The following is a 17,531-nucleotide window of genomic DNA, read 5'->3' on the forward strand; positions in this document are numbered from 1 at the left end:
CCAGAAAACATTAAGTATATGCTTAAAACGAGATTTGATAATTACCCCAAAGGGAAGCCTTTCTCTTTGATACTGGGCGACTTTTTGGGTCGAGGCATATTCAACGTTGATGGTGACATGTGGAGGTTCCAGAAGAACATGGCGAGTCTAGAGCTCGACAGGCTCTCTATAAGATCAAATGCTTTTGAGATCGTTCGATGTGAGATTGAGAAACGCCTTCTTCCTCTACTAGTCTCCTTCTCGGGCAAAGAAGATGGGATTTTGGACTTGCAAGATGTTTTCCGAAGATTTTCATTCGATAGCATATGCCAATTTTCATTTGGGCTAGACCCCAGGTGCTTGCAGCTGTCTTTACCCATGTCAGAATTCGCCGTTGCTTTTGACCTAGCTTCCAAATTTTCGGCCGAGAGAGCCATGGCTGTCTCCCCCCTTGTGTGGAAGATCAAGCGGAAGTTGAATATCGGTTCTGAGAAGAAAATGAAAGAGGCTATCAAGATCATCGACATTTTAGCATAAGAGGTAATGAGGCAAAAGCGTGTAAAGGGGTTTTCAACTCATAAAGATCTTCTGTCTCGGTTTATGCGCACTGTAGATGATGAAACATACTTGAGAGATATTGTCATAAGTTTCCTTTTAGCGGGCCGTGACACTGTTGCTTCAGCTTTAACCAGCTTCTTCTGGTTACTGGCGAAGCACCCAGAGATCGGTTCAGCAATCCAGGTGGAGGCAGATAGAGTTCTAGGTCCTAATCAGGCGCCCAAAAGTTTTGAGGAAATTCAACAGCTTCACTATTTGCAAGCAGCAGTGCACGAGAGTATGAGACTTTACCCTCCTATCCAATTTGATTCAAAGTTTTGTCAGCAAGATGATGTCTTGCCCGATGGGACTTTTGTGAAGAGAGGAACTCGGGTTACATATCATCCCTACGCAATGGGAAGGATGGAAGAGATATGGGGTCCGGATTGCCTAGAATTCAAGCCAGAGAGGTGGTTAAGAGATGGCGTCTTCTTCTCTGAAAACCCTTACAAGTATCCAGTATTCCAAGGTGGATTTAGGGTGTGTTTGGGTAAGGATATGGCCTTGATGGAGATCAAGAGTGTCTGCCTCTCACTGCTCCAACGTTTCCACTTCAAATTAGTGTTTCCATGCCACAGTACCCCACGATTCTCACCCGGCCTCACCTCTACTTTTATAGATGGGCTCCTGGTTCTGGTACGCGAAAAGGTAACTCAACCCTCCCATCGCAATTATATGGTGCACGTTGATTAGCAACTATCCAAGGGCGCTATTCGCCAATGGGGGTGAAGGCGTGTATTTCATGCGGATGTGACGTGGTATAATGGCCTACATGTGCTCGAGCACCATAACCAGAATGACTGGTTACTGTCGGCAGAAATAAGAATCTATCTCGTTCCAATCAATGGTCAAGCTTGTTTTATTTCCACTGAAGATATGTAAATAATGTAGTGTTGTAAGAAGACGTATACATACTTACACACCTGAAGTACGTAGCTTGATCTGCTTATATTTAGGGCACACAAGAAGCTTAAACCTTCCATTATCTGTAAGATTAAGTATGGACGCATGTAATGTCCATTTCTATCCATTATCACTTGGCTAATTATATTGTATTTCTTAAACTCCTGTGTTAGTGATTCAACGCCTTCGTTTGGGATTAATTCAAGCTAGGGCTCCAGAGTCGATCCCCGCCACATAGAGCATGTAAGCAGCTGCTTTTCCCTTTAATTTCCACCTCTCCTTGTTGGCGTTGGTGTTTATGCGCGCCAAGGCCATCATGCATGTGAGGGCTTGGAGGCTGGTGAAGAGAAGATGGAAAAGATATTAAACCCTCCTTTAATCACTGTTACTTGGTTTAGTTAACTTTGTTTGCACGATGGATTGGAAACCCTATCGAGTGAGTTTACAACTTGAAGCCATAATCATCGAGCAAGGAAGTCTTTTTAATTTTGATCTGGGAATTAATCCACTGCTATATTCTCAATTAAGAAGGTTTTTTGCGTTCTAAAGATATTTTTTAATAAATTTGGAATTTTTTTATTATTTTTTGATATTTCTAAATAATTTTGATATATAAATATATATTAATTATAAATAAAAATAATACTTTAAAAAACAACGGTTTATACAACTTCCAAATTAGGTTACAACTACTTCTGGCCCCCCTATTTTTAACTTCAATAATTTAATAAAATTAAAAATTTATCTCAGCAAGCTAATTTAATAGTCTTCTTCGTGAAATAAGTCGTTATCATCAATTTTCCTTTTATTTTTGTTAATGTCATCACGCACTCTCACCATGCCCGGCCAGTAGTGACAAATTATATATAATTGTCTTTAAAAGGGCCTTTTCGATAAATTTTAAAACATATGGTGTGTTTCGCCAATAATTTTTAAAATCAATTTTAATCACCTTTAACCCTTCAAAATTCTCAATTAAAGATTTTAATATATTCTCAAGGCTTTTCATCCATATATATATATCTATTAAAATCACACTTAATTATTTTTTTCATCATATATATATATATATATATATATATAGCATTACATTAACAAATTCTAACGAGTATATTGGTATAGCTGGTAACTGCTGTAGACTCTGGATTCACAGGATCATATCTTCTAGTCAGTCATCTACTACTATATTCACGGAGGATTGTGATCTATTAAAGTTGCTGCTACTGCAATCACGGGTTGATCAAATTCCTAATCTTCATAGGATTTTTTTGTGTAATCTTTTGGAGTTCCTGTTACTACATTCATGGATGGATCGATATCTTCACCCATGAATTCAGTAACCATTAATTGATCTTCTACACGTCTCCTCAATCTAGAAGGTAGGTCATGAACATTTAGATTTTGTTGAACCTATCTGAATTTTACTGGTGGTAGAGGTTTGGTAAGTGAATTGGCTAACTAATCTTTGTTGGAGATAAATTAAACCACGAGTTCTTTGTTGCAAACTTAGTTGTGGATGAAATGAACATCAATCTCAATGTGTTTAGTTCGTGCATGAAATTTAGGATTGGACGTGAGCTAAGTTGCGCCAATATTATCACACCAAAAAATGGGGCTATGTTGCTAAGACAAACCAAGTTCATGAAGTATGGATTTAAACCAGATGAGTTTTGTAGCAGTATTGGCAATTGCTTTGTACTCAACTTTTGTATCGTTGCGGCTACTATAAGTTGTTGTTTGCAACTCCAAGAAATTAAGTTGGAACCCATATAAATACAGCAAACACCAACTAATCTGCGGTCATCTATGTCTACGACCCAGTCAGAATCGAAGAATGCCTACAAGGTGAAATCAACATTTCTGATGATGAACAAACCTATTGAAATTGCATACTTGAGGTAGCAGAGTATATGTTTGGCAACCAGCTAACAACTATGTAGAGGATTGTGCATAAACTTGTTAACTTTGTAAACAACAAATGCTAAATCAAGTCTCATAAAAGCTAAATACTAAATGCTGCCTACTATACTATGCTAAAGGCTGATATCTTCAAATGGAATCCCAATAATACCATTAAGTCGATAGTTAGAGGCCATTGGACTAGTGTAGGGCTTAACATTTTCCATCTTGCTTCTTTTAAGCAAATCAATAATATATTTGCATTGAGTCAAGTATAGGCCATCTATGCACCAAAGTGCTTCAACATCAAGAAAATAAATGAGACTACCTAAATCTTTGACAGTAAAGGTGGTTTGTAGAGAACGGATAATATTGTTGATAACAAATGCACTTGAGCAAGTTATTAATATATCATTAACATATACAAGAATGTAGATCATATAATTAAAATTTTAAAGCATAAAGAGAGATATATCTACCTTACTTTCACTAAACCCTAGGGACCGGAGCTTGGTGGAAAGTTTGGAGAACCAAGAGCAGGGAGCTTGGCGTAAACCATAAAAGGACTTGTGCAGTTTGCACACATGGTTTGGATACTGAAGATGAACATAGCCTTATGATTGAATCACAAACACAATTTCATGCAGGTCACCATACAAGAAAGCATTTTGCATATCTAACTATTTGATAAGCTACTACAATAGAGATGACTAACCAAATGGTGGCGTGTTTAATGACTGGACTAAATGTTTCAAAGAAATCAACCCCCTCTTGCAGGTAAAATCCTTTAGCTACTAATCGAGCTTTATAACGCTCAATGGTTCCATCTGTATTTTGTAAATCCATCGGCATCCACCAATATTTATATGTGTGGGAGGTGAGACCAAGGACCAAGTGCCATAGTGAATTAAAGCTGAGAATTTTTTATTTATGGCCTCTCATCAATGCACAAATTTGAAGACTTGACTGTATGATGTTGGTTATGTTGCTATGGGAATATGTGATGTTGTTAATGTTTTTGGTAATGGATAGTAAATGAAGTCATCACTTAATTGTTTAGGGAGATGAATATTATTCTTGGGCCTTGTGACCATAGAGTGAATGTTTGTAGGACCTGACAGTGTATCAGTATGTGGAACTGAAGTCATCGCTAGAGAAATAGTAGGAGACGGAGCTGGTTCTATTTTAGTAGAATGTGCTAGAGACGAACCCTTATCTATTTTTATAGACATCAACACAAAAGGTGTAGGTGGTGTTCATGTAGTAATATGGTTAGGTTGCAAATCTTTGAGACATGGGGATATTAGCATAGTGATTTGGTGAGGAAGAGAAACATACATAGAAGGAGAATTTTTATCACTCACGGAGACAATGTTTTGTGAGTAAGGGAAGAGAGTTTCATCGAATATAACATTACAAGAAACATAAATTTTACCTGTAGAGAAATCTAAACAATTATACCCTTGATGACAAAGACTATAACCAATGAAAAAACAAGTTTTTATATGAAATTAAGTTTATTCCTGTTATATGGTCTTAATTTTAGCCAGCAGGCACAACCAAACACACGCATAAAATGATAGTCAAAGATCCTACTATAGAGAATTTTGAAAGGGGACTTGCAATGTAAAACAGGTGTTGGAAGTCTGTTTATGATATAGGTGATGGTTTGAAACGCATCTTCCAAATAAATACAAATGCGCAAACAAGCTCAAACCAACTTCGATAATGTGTTGATGTTTGCGTTTAATAGAGCCATTTTATTGGTGTGTGTGGGCAAACTAGGTAATAATTAATACCATTTTGGTGAAAATAAATGTTTATTCGTCAATACTCCTCACCCCTGTTTGATTGAATTACTTTTATTTTCCTGTTAAACTATTTTTCAACATATATCTAAAAATTTAAAAAGACATGTTTAACATCATATTTAAGTTTAATAAGGAATAACCAAAGAAACTTGGAATGATCCTTAAGAAAGATAAAGTAGTATTTAGCACCAATTATGAAAGGCACTAATACAGGCCCTACATATTGGTGAAAATTAAATCCAAAAGGTGCAAAGAAATAGAAGTAGAAGTTTTAAAAGGCAAATCTTGTCGTTTGACATTCAAGGCACACATTGTGTGTTTTATTTTTCTCTACGGGAAAAGGAAGGATGGATAAAACTTGATTGATGATTAATACTTAAAAGTGTATTTTTATCAAGGTTTTATATCATCATTTTGCACTTGAAATATCAATAACTCTTTAACTAAAACATGTTTTATAATAACAAGTCTGATGCCATAAGATACCTTTAATTTATAGTAAATATTCATCCTAAACACAAGCCTATCACATAAATAAAAGGATTGATTGATAAGTTTAAGCACTAAAATTGAAAGGATAAAGAAATGACCAAACTTAAAACCGGAACACTGTTCGGTAATTTGGTCATATCTGGAGCTGTAGATTTTGGATTTAGGTCTACTTTATATGGATGGAAAGGTAAAACATAGGCCTACAACTTTCATAGGAGCCTAAGATTTAAAAAGGCTATTTTCAAGTCCAAATTATAGCAACAATAAAGAAGTCTGAATCTGTCCTGTAGCCCAAACATTGTTTAGTGTTTGGCTTATATCTGGAGTTCTAGAAGTCTAAATGACCTTTTATTTTCCTGGAAAGCTAAGAAAATTGCCTATAATTTTTATGTTTTCAAGTTGTTTTAATTATAATGTTGTCAATGACATTTTGGGCAGACAAGACAAGATAAGGATTGTTTCCAAGTCAAGAGTTGGTCACCCACTCATCAATTAGTCATCAAATCAATAATTTATAATTTTAGCCTAAAAAAAAAGGAATTTGTCATGCATTTAGGCATCTTGGTTTCTAAATCATTATCATACTCTTGTTTTCTCTCTTTGTATTTTTGTAATGTTTAAGTTTTGTTTTTATTAATATCATGTTTATGCCTTGCAATTCCTTTATTTACTTAGTTAACTTTTATCTTATTTATGTTTTTATCTTGTTTATTTATGTTTTTCTCTTTCATTATGTTTAACTAAGTTTATTATGTTAAGGTGAAAAGGTTACACTAATGATGTAAGAATAAGTATAGTGTAAACTGAACATGGACTTTAATATTTGATATTAACATGTTTTGGATTTGTTATCTTGTTCACTCTTAATACTTTGCTTGTTAAATATTTAATTTAGATTTATGTTATATAACACTTGGTACAACAAATGCTTGGCACTTTCATAGCACAACTGTATGATATAATCGACACTTGTGCTATGAAAAAAGAACTTAATTTATTGTTAATGTAAGTTATAGTCATGAATATCTAACAATATTTACAAATATTAGCATTATTAGTGGTGGAGCTAGAGTTTTTTAAATAAGGGGGAAAATTATTAATAAATAATATATTATATAAACATGCATTAGAAAGCAGTTCAAAACATATATATTAATTTATATCAAGTAAAATTAATTTAAAAATACACATCAATTCATCAAAAGTAAAACCTATTTTAATTTATATATATATATATATATATATATATAGACACTAAAAGTATGTTGATTAAATTATACTTAATCATTTCTAGATATTTAATTGAGGAACAATGTTTAGTATATGTGTAGGAGGAACAATGATTAGAAAACATGTTTTCTACTTGATATTTTACTTACAAACAATACACGTGAAAATATTAAATTTCAATAAATTATTGTCAATACAAGAGATGCCAAGAATAGTGGTTTTGCATGAATATTAATTTATTTCTTTATAATAAAAAAATAATTAATTGATTAAATTAATTGATTTAAATATTTATTTTGAACATATTCATATACAAACCTCTAAATTATCATAAACCCTAATATTTTTAATAACTAATAAAAAAAAAATAAAATTAAAATTAGATAATAAAATAAATAGAAAAAATAACAAAATTACCTAAAACATAAAGCAAAAGATAAGAAAAATTAATTGATGAGTAAGGCAAAAGGTAGGGAACTACAGGTGAAAAATGTTAGGCAGGGGAAGATAAAGAAAGAAAAGTAAAAAAAAAGGAAAATTAGGGCAATGATGTGTGTGTGTGTATGTATATATTAACATATGAGTTTAATATATTAATATAAAAATATAAAAAAAATTAAGGAGGCAATTACCCCCTCTTAATTCATTGTGGCTCTGCCACTACCTACACTTAGAAGAAGAGATCAATCATATGATTGTATCAATTGACCATTGGAGCAAATATATGGCCAAGTCTATGATGCCACTCGTAGGAACGAACACAAGAAAAGTCTTGAGGAAGACTGGATGTATTGGTGAATTGATAGAAATTATCATGAAGATAGCCTCAATGAAGGATATTCCCCAAGTAGTCCTTCACAAGAAAATAATACGAGTGAAACTCAAAATATAAGTCATTGTCAACACAAAACTAGTCCACTAACAATAATTTCTTTTATATTTCAAAAACAAGAAGAATGTGATTAAGAACAAAAGTAGAAGAGGGTAGAAGAGGGAGTGGAGATTTTGGAAGACCTAGTTTTTAAGATTTGCAAACCTTAGTCATTTCTAACTTGCGCACTGTCTGCACCAGTATAGTTAGATTTCTAAAGAGTAAAATTATTAGCATCATTGGTAGAGTGATGTGTGGCTCTTTATTTGTATAGTGACCAGGCTGTGTTTTATTGGTAGAGGAGGTGCATCCTAGTAAGATAAATCAAAACAAGAATAGCATTTCTTAACAGAGTGTCTGATATTACCACATATCTGGCAAACAACATATGGTTGATCATGATTCCTATTGTTGGAATTATAACCACCACGATTAGCATGCCCCTTATCATAAAAGCCACCATGCCTTGGAAGGTTGTATTGTCATTATTCAATCTTTGCAAAAGGTTGCTGGATGACAGGGTAAGTTGATGCCTTGACAGGATAACTTCAGAAGTTAGTAATAGAGAACAAATTTTCCCAAGAGTAACGTCATCAGTAGTGTTGATATGGAGGAGGCCACAGAGCTATCATATTCATGGTTGAAACTTGTAAAAATATATATATTATAATATCATCATGATTTAGTGGTTATCCAGCAATGGCTAATTCATCAATGAGCTTTTTGATGAAATGAAAATAATCAGTAATTATCTTGCTACTTTTTGTTATAGTTGCAATCGATTCAGATATAGAAGTCATAAAAATGATGAGAATGAAATTATCTTGACAAACCCATTAAGAGTAGGTTGGGTTTAGACGTTCAGAAACAACAGAAGTTTTAGGGTGAGTAACAAAGATGATTTTAGATGATTTAGGAATGCTATCATCTACATAACCAAAAAGATCTTGTCCTCGAAAATACAGTACAAGCTATGCTTTCTAGAAAAGAAAGTTGTCATAATTAAGTTTAACAGTAACAACAAAAGGCATGGAGATTACAGAAGGGTAGGGTAGAGTTGTAGGAGAATTTGAGGAAGACATTTAGATGTTAGTTTTTTTGTGACTTTGATACCATATAGAAAAATTCAAAATGATCGTGTTTTAAGAATTACACGCTTTTCCCTTTCTATGTTTGTTCTATACATATCCTCATACATACATACATATATATATATATATACATTAACAAATCCAAATGGATATATTAATGTAGCTGGTAATAGTTGTAGACTTTGGATTCACAAGTTCATATTTTCCGGTCATTTATCTACTGTTGCATTCACAAAGAATTATGATCTGTTAAAGTTGTTGCTGTAATCACGGGTCAATTAAATTCCTGATCTTTATAAGATTGTTTTGTGTAATTTTTTGGAGTTTCTGTTGCTACATTCACGAGTGGATTAATATCTTCACCCTTCAATTTAGTAATCGTTACTTGATCTTCTACACAAACAATAAAACTACTTATTTATTATAGTTTTCAAGGATTTTAATGTTGTTGTTATGTTCATCATTATTATTATGGATATAACATTTTATTAGGATTTTTATTTCTAGGATACTAGGGTTTCTTGGTATCTACTTGAATCGATTATAAATACAATATAAAAAAAAAAATCTTTTTCTTATTTAAACCCTCTCCTGTAACTTTTATTTTAAATTCTTCAACCTTCTCTCTATAGAGATTTACCCTCTTTTATAAGATTTTTTTTTATTGCTAGATAGTCTTTAAATATGATTAATATATAAACTGAATCTTCTATTCTCGTGATGCCCTGCAGAAAATAATACTACCATGTCCAAACCGTCCACGCATGTGACGAAGAACTTGTATGTAATGATACCAAAGAAGAAACATAGATATTGATCAAAGTGTACTGCCTGCATTCACACCATTTTCTACCACAGCTATAATATTATTAAATAATAATACAAATTATATTTTTAAATTTTATTTAAAAACTTAATATTTTTAAATGAATTAGTTTTTTAACATGAAATTAGATTTTTAATGATTAAATAATTATAAATTTAAATTTTATTATTTTTATTTATTTAATAAAAATTAAACAAAAGATAATATAAGTTTGTATAAATTTCAAGATAAAAAAATTTAATTCAAAAAATATATTAGAAAATAATATAAATTATATTCTAAAACCTATTAAAACACTTAAATTTTGAGATTAAATTAATTCTTTATCAAACGTCATCATCTTAACTGTGGATAACCGATGGGCTACTATCTCCCTGGTTCTGTTTACAATAACTTTGTCCAATTCATCTTCAACCACTCGTTCAGATTCTGCATCAAGAGCACTAGTTGCTGCATTTAGCAGTATTATCTTTGGAGCCTTTCCTTGTGCTATCGCCACTCATTGCTTCAGTTCAGTACCTGACAATTGGATGTCTCGAGATTTATGACTGGATCATATATAACCCCGCACTTCCCAGAAACAATCAATTGCATAAGCATTTATGAACTAATTAATGTCTTTACAAATGCAACTAAATAAAATATAAGCTTTAGAAATGCTGACAGGACTTATTATAGTCTGCTGCTAAGATTTCTTCCCCCATAGCATTTCCTTCCTTTCCAAATGAAACAATGTTGGTTCGGATGGTGTCATTAATTAAATAGCAAAGGTTCCTCGCTTCTGGATCTTGATTCCATCTTGTGTTACGTAACCTGAATTAGAATCATAAAATACTTGCCAAGCATATAGATCCCGGAAAATTTGGACATCAGGTTTTGTGGGATACTTGAAACTGACACGTTGAAACTCAATTTCTTCTTTAAAATTGTATGTTGTTCATCACTAGAGTCTATTTTGTGAGTTTCAGTCCAGAATTGCAAATACAGATCCTTTGTTTTCATGAGATCGGGACCAAAGGAATACTTGTTCGAGAAATCCTAAATGATGTCATGGTGAGATTAAAAAATACCTGCGAAGCAACAACAATGAGATAATTTATAATTCGGAACTTAAGGAATCATTTTACTTCTCGTGTGCTGATCAATTAGGCGAATGTTTAAACAGAAACTTTTAAATACTGACAAGGCAGGGAAGGGACTTACACGAAATACCTCAGAAAAAGCTGTGTCGCCAGAATTGACGACAAGACAGGATCCAGTGTAGAAACCGGTAGCACAGGAAGATAAGTGCAAGAAAAAAAGATAGTCGAAATCCCATCCCACTTACCAGCCATTGCCTTTTTTCCTGTCTGCGTGGGACCTTCACGATACTAGTGGTAAAGTTCCATCACTTTCTCTTCAGTGCAGAAAGATGCGACTGTTCAAGTAAATTTCATACTGCATCACTGGCTATAAAAATGGCAAGGTTGGAAAACTGCTTGCAAACCCTGAGGCATATGTAAACTGATTAATCCCTTACATGACAGAAGAATGGAAGAAATGTGCATATTAGATAACTTTGTTCAACCAGACATTTCTCGCTTCGATGGTGATCATGATTATTACAGCATGTCAATGGAGAATTCTTTAAGGTTTAAAAAGCATTGGCAAATCTTTTTTTGAATTACAATCAGAATCAATAATAACAGATGTGCAAAAAAACAGAGATATAGAGCAACAATGGAAGATTTTTAAGGCAAAGAGTCATCTTTTTCAATCATTTGACGGATCAATTTTAAAAAACTTCCAAAGATATTTGGGATTCAATAAAAAAATACCAAGTAACAACTAGAGTAATAAGAGGCCAGCAATTTTAAACACTTTAAATGGAATTTGAATTGCTTAGAAAGAATATAGAAAAATAAATAATATAGATTATTTTTCATGAATGATGGAAATCATTAATAAAATATGAATTCACAGCAATAATATAGCGTATATCACCATCACTTAAAAAATTCTTTAATTATGGATGCTAAAATTTAATTTTATTATGTGATCAATAAAAGAATCTAAAGATATTATATTGATAAACTCTCCATTGGTAATTTATAAATTTTCTTGTTAAGTAATGAGCAAAAATTGAATTAACAAAACAAAGAAAAGCAAGCTTTATGAGTTTTATCAAATAATTTTTTTTTCTATCTCACAAAAAGAGATGATCAAGAAAGAGAAAAACGCAAAAACAATTAATAATAAATAGTAGATTTTCACATCATAAAAAAGTTTGCTGTGCTTAATGCTTTTAACAATTGATATCAAAACTTTTCAACAATTGGTAGCGTAACTTACGTTAATTAGGAGAGCAAGATAGCAAGGAAAAGCACTCAACAACAACTCGTTTCTGAATAAAAATACCGCAACGCAGCAGCTCCCACGGCGGCAACCATCAACACAGGTAGCAGCTTTTTTCTCCCTTAATGAACCGTAGCAGAGGAATGTCAAGATTAGTTTGTTATTTGTCTGTGTTGGGAAAACTTGAAACAACCGGACACCAATTTACTCGGATCAATTCAGCGGAATACAATTACAATTCACAAGTCCCAATTCTTTCCCTCTTTGTGCAGTAAAACAGAATCAAACAATGATGAAAAATAATGCAAATAATCACAAAATCAACATCAAGATTTTTAACGTGAAAAACCCGATAAAAATTTGGGCCACTTGATAAAATTTGGGCCACTCTCTCATTGCCTCACCCCAAAAAGACATCAGGCAGCTTGGATTTCAAACAAGTGGCCCAAATTTTTCTGGAGTGATCATCAATAAAACTAACAAAGTACAATGCACCTCCAAGAGACTTGTCAATCATAGAGCAAACATCAGTATGAACTAAATCAAGAACATGTGATCTTCTATGTGAAGGTGATCTTTGAAATGCAACTCTGTGTTGTTTGCCAACTAAACAATGAGTACATGTGTTCAAGTTCATACCTTTTAATGGAAGGTAGTTCTTCTTGGCAAGGATGCCAAGGCCTTTCTCACTTAAATGTCCAAGCCGCTTATGCCACAGATCAGTAGAGCAATCTTCAATTGCATTCACCTCCCCTTTGATCACCTTGGCTTGTGACATGTAGAGACCCATTTTCTTCCCTTTAGCAACAATCAGGGAATTTCTGGAGAGCTTCCATTTACCATCTCCAAAGTAATTGTGATAGCCTTCTTCATCAAGAGTACCTGTAGAGATCAAGTGTAGGCGCATATCAGGCACATGCCTAACATCTTTGAGTAGCAACTTGCACCCAGTATTGGTTTCCAACCAAATGTCTCCAATGCCCACAACACTAGCCATCCCTTGATTTCCCATCCTAACTTGACCAAAGTCACCAGCAGTGTAGGATGTGTAAAAATCACGTCGGGGTGTAACATGGTAAGAAGCTGCTGAATCTGCAACCCAGGTGGTATCCTGACATGCAAGATTAACACAACCATCATCACAAACAATGGCAACATCACCATCATATACAACTGCAGCTGTACCATTCTCTTCATTCTTGTCTTCATCTTTACCCTTTTTATCTCTTTTATACTTTCTGCAATCCTTTTGCATATGCCCAGGCTTGTCACAATAATAGCACTTAAAACCCTTCCTTGACTGAGATCTTCCTCTTGGCTTCCATTTGCCTTTTCTATTGCTGGATTCTCTATCTTGCTTGCTGTGAGAGAACCTGCTTGGACTTCTCCCTCGACTTTCTGTAACAAGTGCATGAGACTCAGAAGTGCTTGTGCCTTTCCTCCTCTTCTCTTCATTGAGGATACAATCCTTCACTGTTTTCAAAGTGATCTTCCCATTCGGAGTAGAATTGCTAAGTGACACCACCAAAGTCTCCCAACTATCCGGCAATGAACTCAGTAGGATTAGTGCTTGCATTTCATCAGCTAACTCCAGATTCATCAATGACAACTGATTCAAGAACCCTTGGAATACATTTATATGCACTGAAGCATCTTCACCATCTCTATACTTCAAATTCACAAGGTCTCTAATTACAAAAACCTTGTTTTGTGCACTCTCCTTAGCAAATGTTTCTTCCAACATCTTCCAAACTGTATAGCAGTCATGTTCTTGAGAAATATGATTAATGGACTTAGAAGATACCCATTTTCTAACATTAGCAGTAGCCTTTCTATTTAGTCCATTCCATTTTGCATCATCCATATCATCAGGCTTTATTCCTTTACATTCAATCGGCAAAGCCAAATCATTGCAATATAAGTGATCCTCCATCATTGTTTTCCATAGAAAATAATTTGAGGAAGTAAGCTTTATCATGCCCGAATCTTCCTTTTCCATTTTAACTGCACAAGAAATTCAATCTACACAACCAGGCTCTGATACCACTTTGTTGGGAAAATTCGGAACAACCGGACACCAATTTACAAAACTGACAGCTCCGTTTTCTGTCAAAAAAGCCAGCTTTCACACCACTAATCTTCGATCCAACCGTTCAGAATGAAGATCAACGTGTCTAGAAGCTTCTCTCTTGATTTTCTTCTTCTCTCTTCTCTTTTCAAATCTTTTGCTACAGTACCCGAACCACTTAATTTTAAAGTGGTCAGCTGCCTCTCTTCTCAATAAATGTGGTGGTCCCACCATCACATGGTGTGGGACCATACACAACATACACAACAGTCTGCAGGCAAAAATAGACTCTCATCTACCTAAAATAATCATAGTTTGAAGAAATAAAACCTGGGGCGATAGCAAAAAATTAACTGGTGTCTGCACTATAGAAAAACTTGTTTAAAAGAGAGTATCTAAACCGAGTGTTTAATAAAAAAGGGGAAAAGAAAAGAAGGGAATTGTACTTATAATCCTTGTTTAGCTAGTTAATTAGAATTCTTATTAGATTATAATAAAAATAAATTTTAATTTATTTTATAAATATAAAGATCATGTATATAAAATTTAAAAATGTTAAATAAATTATCAATAAACATTAAAAGAATCAAATACTTGTGTGTTTAGTTTCTAACGTAATAAACTCAAATATATTTTTTATTTATTGTAATTGTGTTTTGATATTATAATATAGTTATTTTTTAAAATATATTTTGTTTAAAAATATATTTTTTTAAAAAATTATTTTTAATATCTATATCAAAATAATCTAACAATATAAGAAATAAAATATTTTTTAAAAAAAATAATCCTTTAAAAAACACACACGATGCCACCATGAAAATAAACACGGCGTCAAACAATAAAGGGCCCCCGGTCTCGATGTCATCCTTGAGCGCCCTCCACTCACCCTGGGACCTCAGAATATAGCAGGTCTGGGACTGTTAGGACAGCTTTTGAGCTGGGTAGGTTTCCAAGATTGAAGGGATCATAGCTTATACGAGGAATAATCCACACAAAAGTGTAAAGTATTAGAAATCGACCCCATCCTTTTTGTCTTCATCCATATTATCTGGCAATTGGTGGAAAGATTTAACTCAAGTACCCTTCCAGCTGGCTCCATATTGCTGTCTAAATGCTTCTAGCTCCATATCTAGCTTGCTAGGGGACCGCATGATATTTGTTGCTGATTGGCATTCCAACCTGAAGATTGTTCTTGCTATTAAAATTAGTTGATTAAGGGTATGATTAACATAAAATTAATAAGAAGCACAGAGTGGAAATCATATTAAGAGAAGTATTGAATAGTCAGAGATAATGTTTGTGAGGAAAGAAATACGCCACAGATGAGGCCTGCAGAATTGGAACTGGGATTATTCAACTAATTTACTTTTAAAGCACGTTTGATTCCCTGCTAGCTGCGGGAGGAAATCACAGTTTTGTTTTTTTAACATTAAAAACTACCCACGTTGTTAGCATTTTTTTTATCCATCAAGAAACAATTTTACTGCAACTGTATAAAGTTGACATGTGATGAGATCCAAAAATTATAGTAAATATTTTAGAATGAATTATTTATTAAAATTCTTGTATGTTATTTACGGTGTGTTTTACAATTTTTACTTTAAGATTACGTAGATTTGTTTTTCAATGGATCTCTTTAGAAATGTAAATTTTTTTTTCTATAAATACATGTAATATTTTTTATAGACCCCTATGTTGATAGGGAGCCCTCTAAATATTTAGTTATTACAAGGTATTTTTATGTGGTGAAAGCATATTTATAAAGATATTAATAAACTTTTATAAAGATAAAAAATAATATAATATAATATATATATATATATATATATATATAATCTAGCAATGTTATTTACGGTGTGTTTTACAATTTTTACTTTAAGATTACGTAGATTTGTTTTTCAATGGATCTCTTTAGAAATGTAAATTTTTTTTTCTATAAATACATGTAATATTTTTTATAGACCCCTATGTTGATAGGGAGCCCTCTAAATATTTAGTTATTACAAGGTATTTTTATGTGGTGAAAGCATATTTATAAAGATATTAATAAACTTTTATAAAGATAAAAAATAATATAATATATATATATATATATATATATATAAGTTAGCAAAGAAGAAGGATGGTGTTTATGTCTTAGAGTATATAAGGTTTCGAATCTTTTTATTGTATATTCATGTTTTCTTTTATATTACTTGGCTTAACCTATTTTATATAATGTAGGAGGAATAGAGATGTAATCTTATAATAGTAAAATAATATTATTTCATTATTCGTGCCACCACATTTAATTAATATAAGCATAGACCACTTCTTCGTATTTGATCAGATATGATGGATATCATAATTACTAGCCTAGGTCTGAGATATGAAAGGCTCAATGTGGAGTTACCTTTTAGCTATATACTGAACCTGAATAGAGTTGGGTTCAACTCATACGGTGAATTCAAGAGAAGTTAGGTTCAATTTGTGATTGCATCAAAGAATGGTCAGGCACAAATACACCATGACCCAACTTAGAGTTAAGCACGAACACATTCTTGACCAATGTAGGGTGGGGCACTGACACGTCCAAACCCCACATGGAGTTGGGACTAGAATTGTCTTGCGTATTACTTGGAGTTGGACGAAGATGCGTCACGACACAAATTAAAGTTGCATGTGGACGTGTCCTTGCCTAATTTAGAGTTGGGCGAGGGCATATCATAGCCCAACACGAAGTTGGTCGCCAAGAAAGACATAATCCTATTTTAGGTTGTGATTTTTGTGTGATGACTTTTAAATGACGAAATTCTTTTAGAAAATCATGACCTAACCCATCAATATGTTTATCTAATAAATTAAATTGAAAATATGTGTGTTTTATTGATTTTAATCAAACATTGAGTCAAGAATTTGAAATGAAAATGTATATTAAGATTTTTTTTATTAGAAAATAAAGAATTTAAACTCCATTGAAAAAAGAAATTATGTTATAATTCCTCTTTATATATATATAATGAGTTTTTCATTTAATAAGAAACAAAAACCATATGGTAGATAGGGCACAAATATCAAAAAAAGATGATATAGCCTTGTAAAGGGAAATATTTTCTTTCAAATAATAGTGGTTAGAACCCCTAAAATGATTAGGAATATTACATTCATTCATTTAAAAGTAACATTTTAATCATCTTTTATCTTTCGAGGAAGATGATTAACAAAGATAAACAACGTGCCACTCAGTTTCTTTTTTAAAAACAAGTGATGAGTCATATGTAACATGACTAAAAGATTGATGTCTTCTCCCAAGTGCAGGAGTGTCGAAATAATAAATAACCCGGCAAGACCGGGGTCGAACCACAGGGAGGTTATTTGTACAAATTATAAAAAACAAAAATACAACAAAAATAAACAATAACAATAACAACAATAACAATAACAATAA

General features: G+C 32.9%; 1 pseudogene; it reads left to right on the forward strand.

Annotated features, from left to right (window-relative positions):
* The first annotated feature begins 4 nt into the window (after positions 1–4).
* LOC105116128 (cytochrome P450 94C1-like) lies at positions 5–1,595 on the forward strand (annotated as a pseudogene).
* The last annotated feature ends 15,936 nt before the right edge of the window (positions 1,596–17,531 follow it).

This window comes from Populus euphratica, unplaced genomic scaffold (assembly GCF_000495115.2).
Source record: "Populus euphratica unplaced genomic scaffold, PopEup_1.0 scaffold858.1, whole genome shotgun sequence".
NCBI lineage: Eukaryota > Viridiplantae > Streptophyta > Magnoliopsida > Malpighiales > Salicaceae > Populus > Populus euphratica.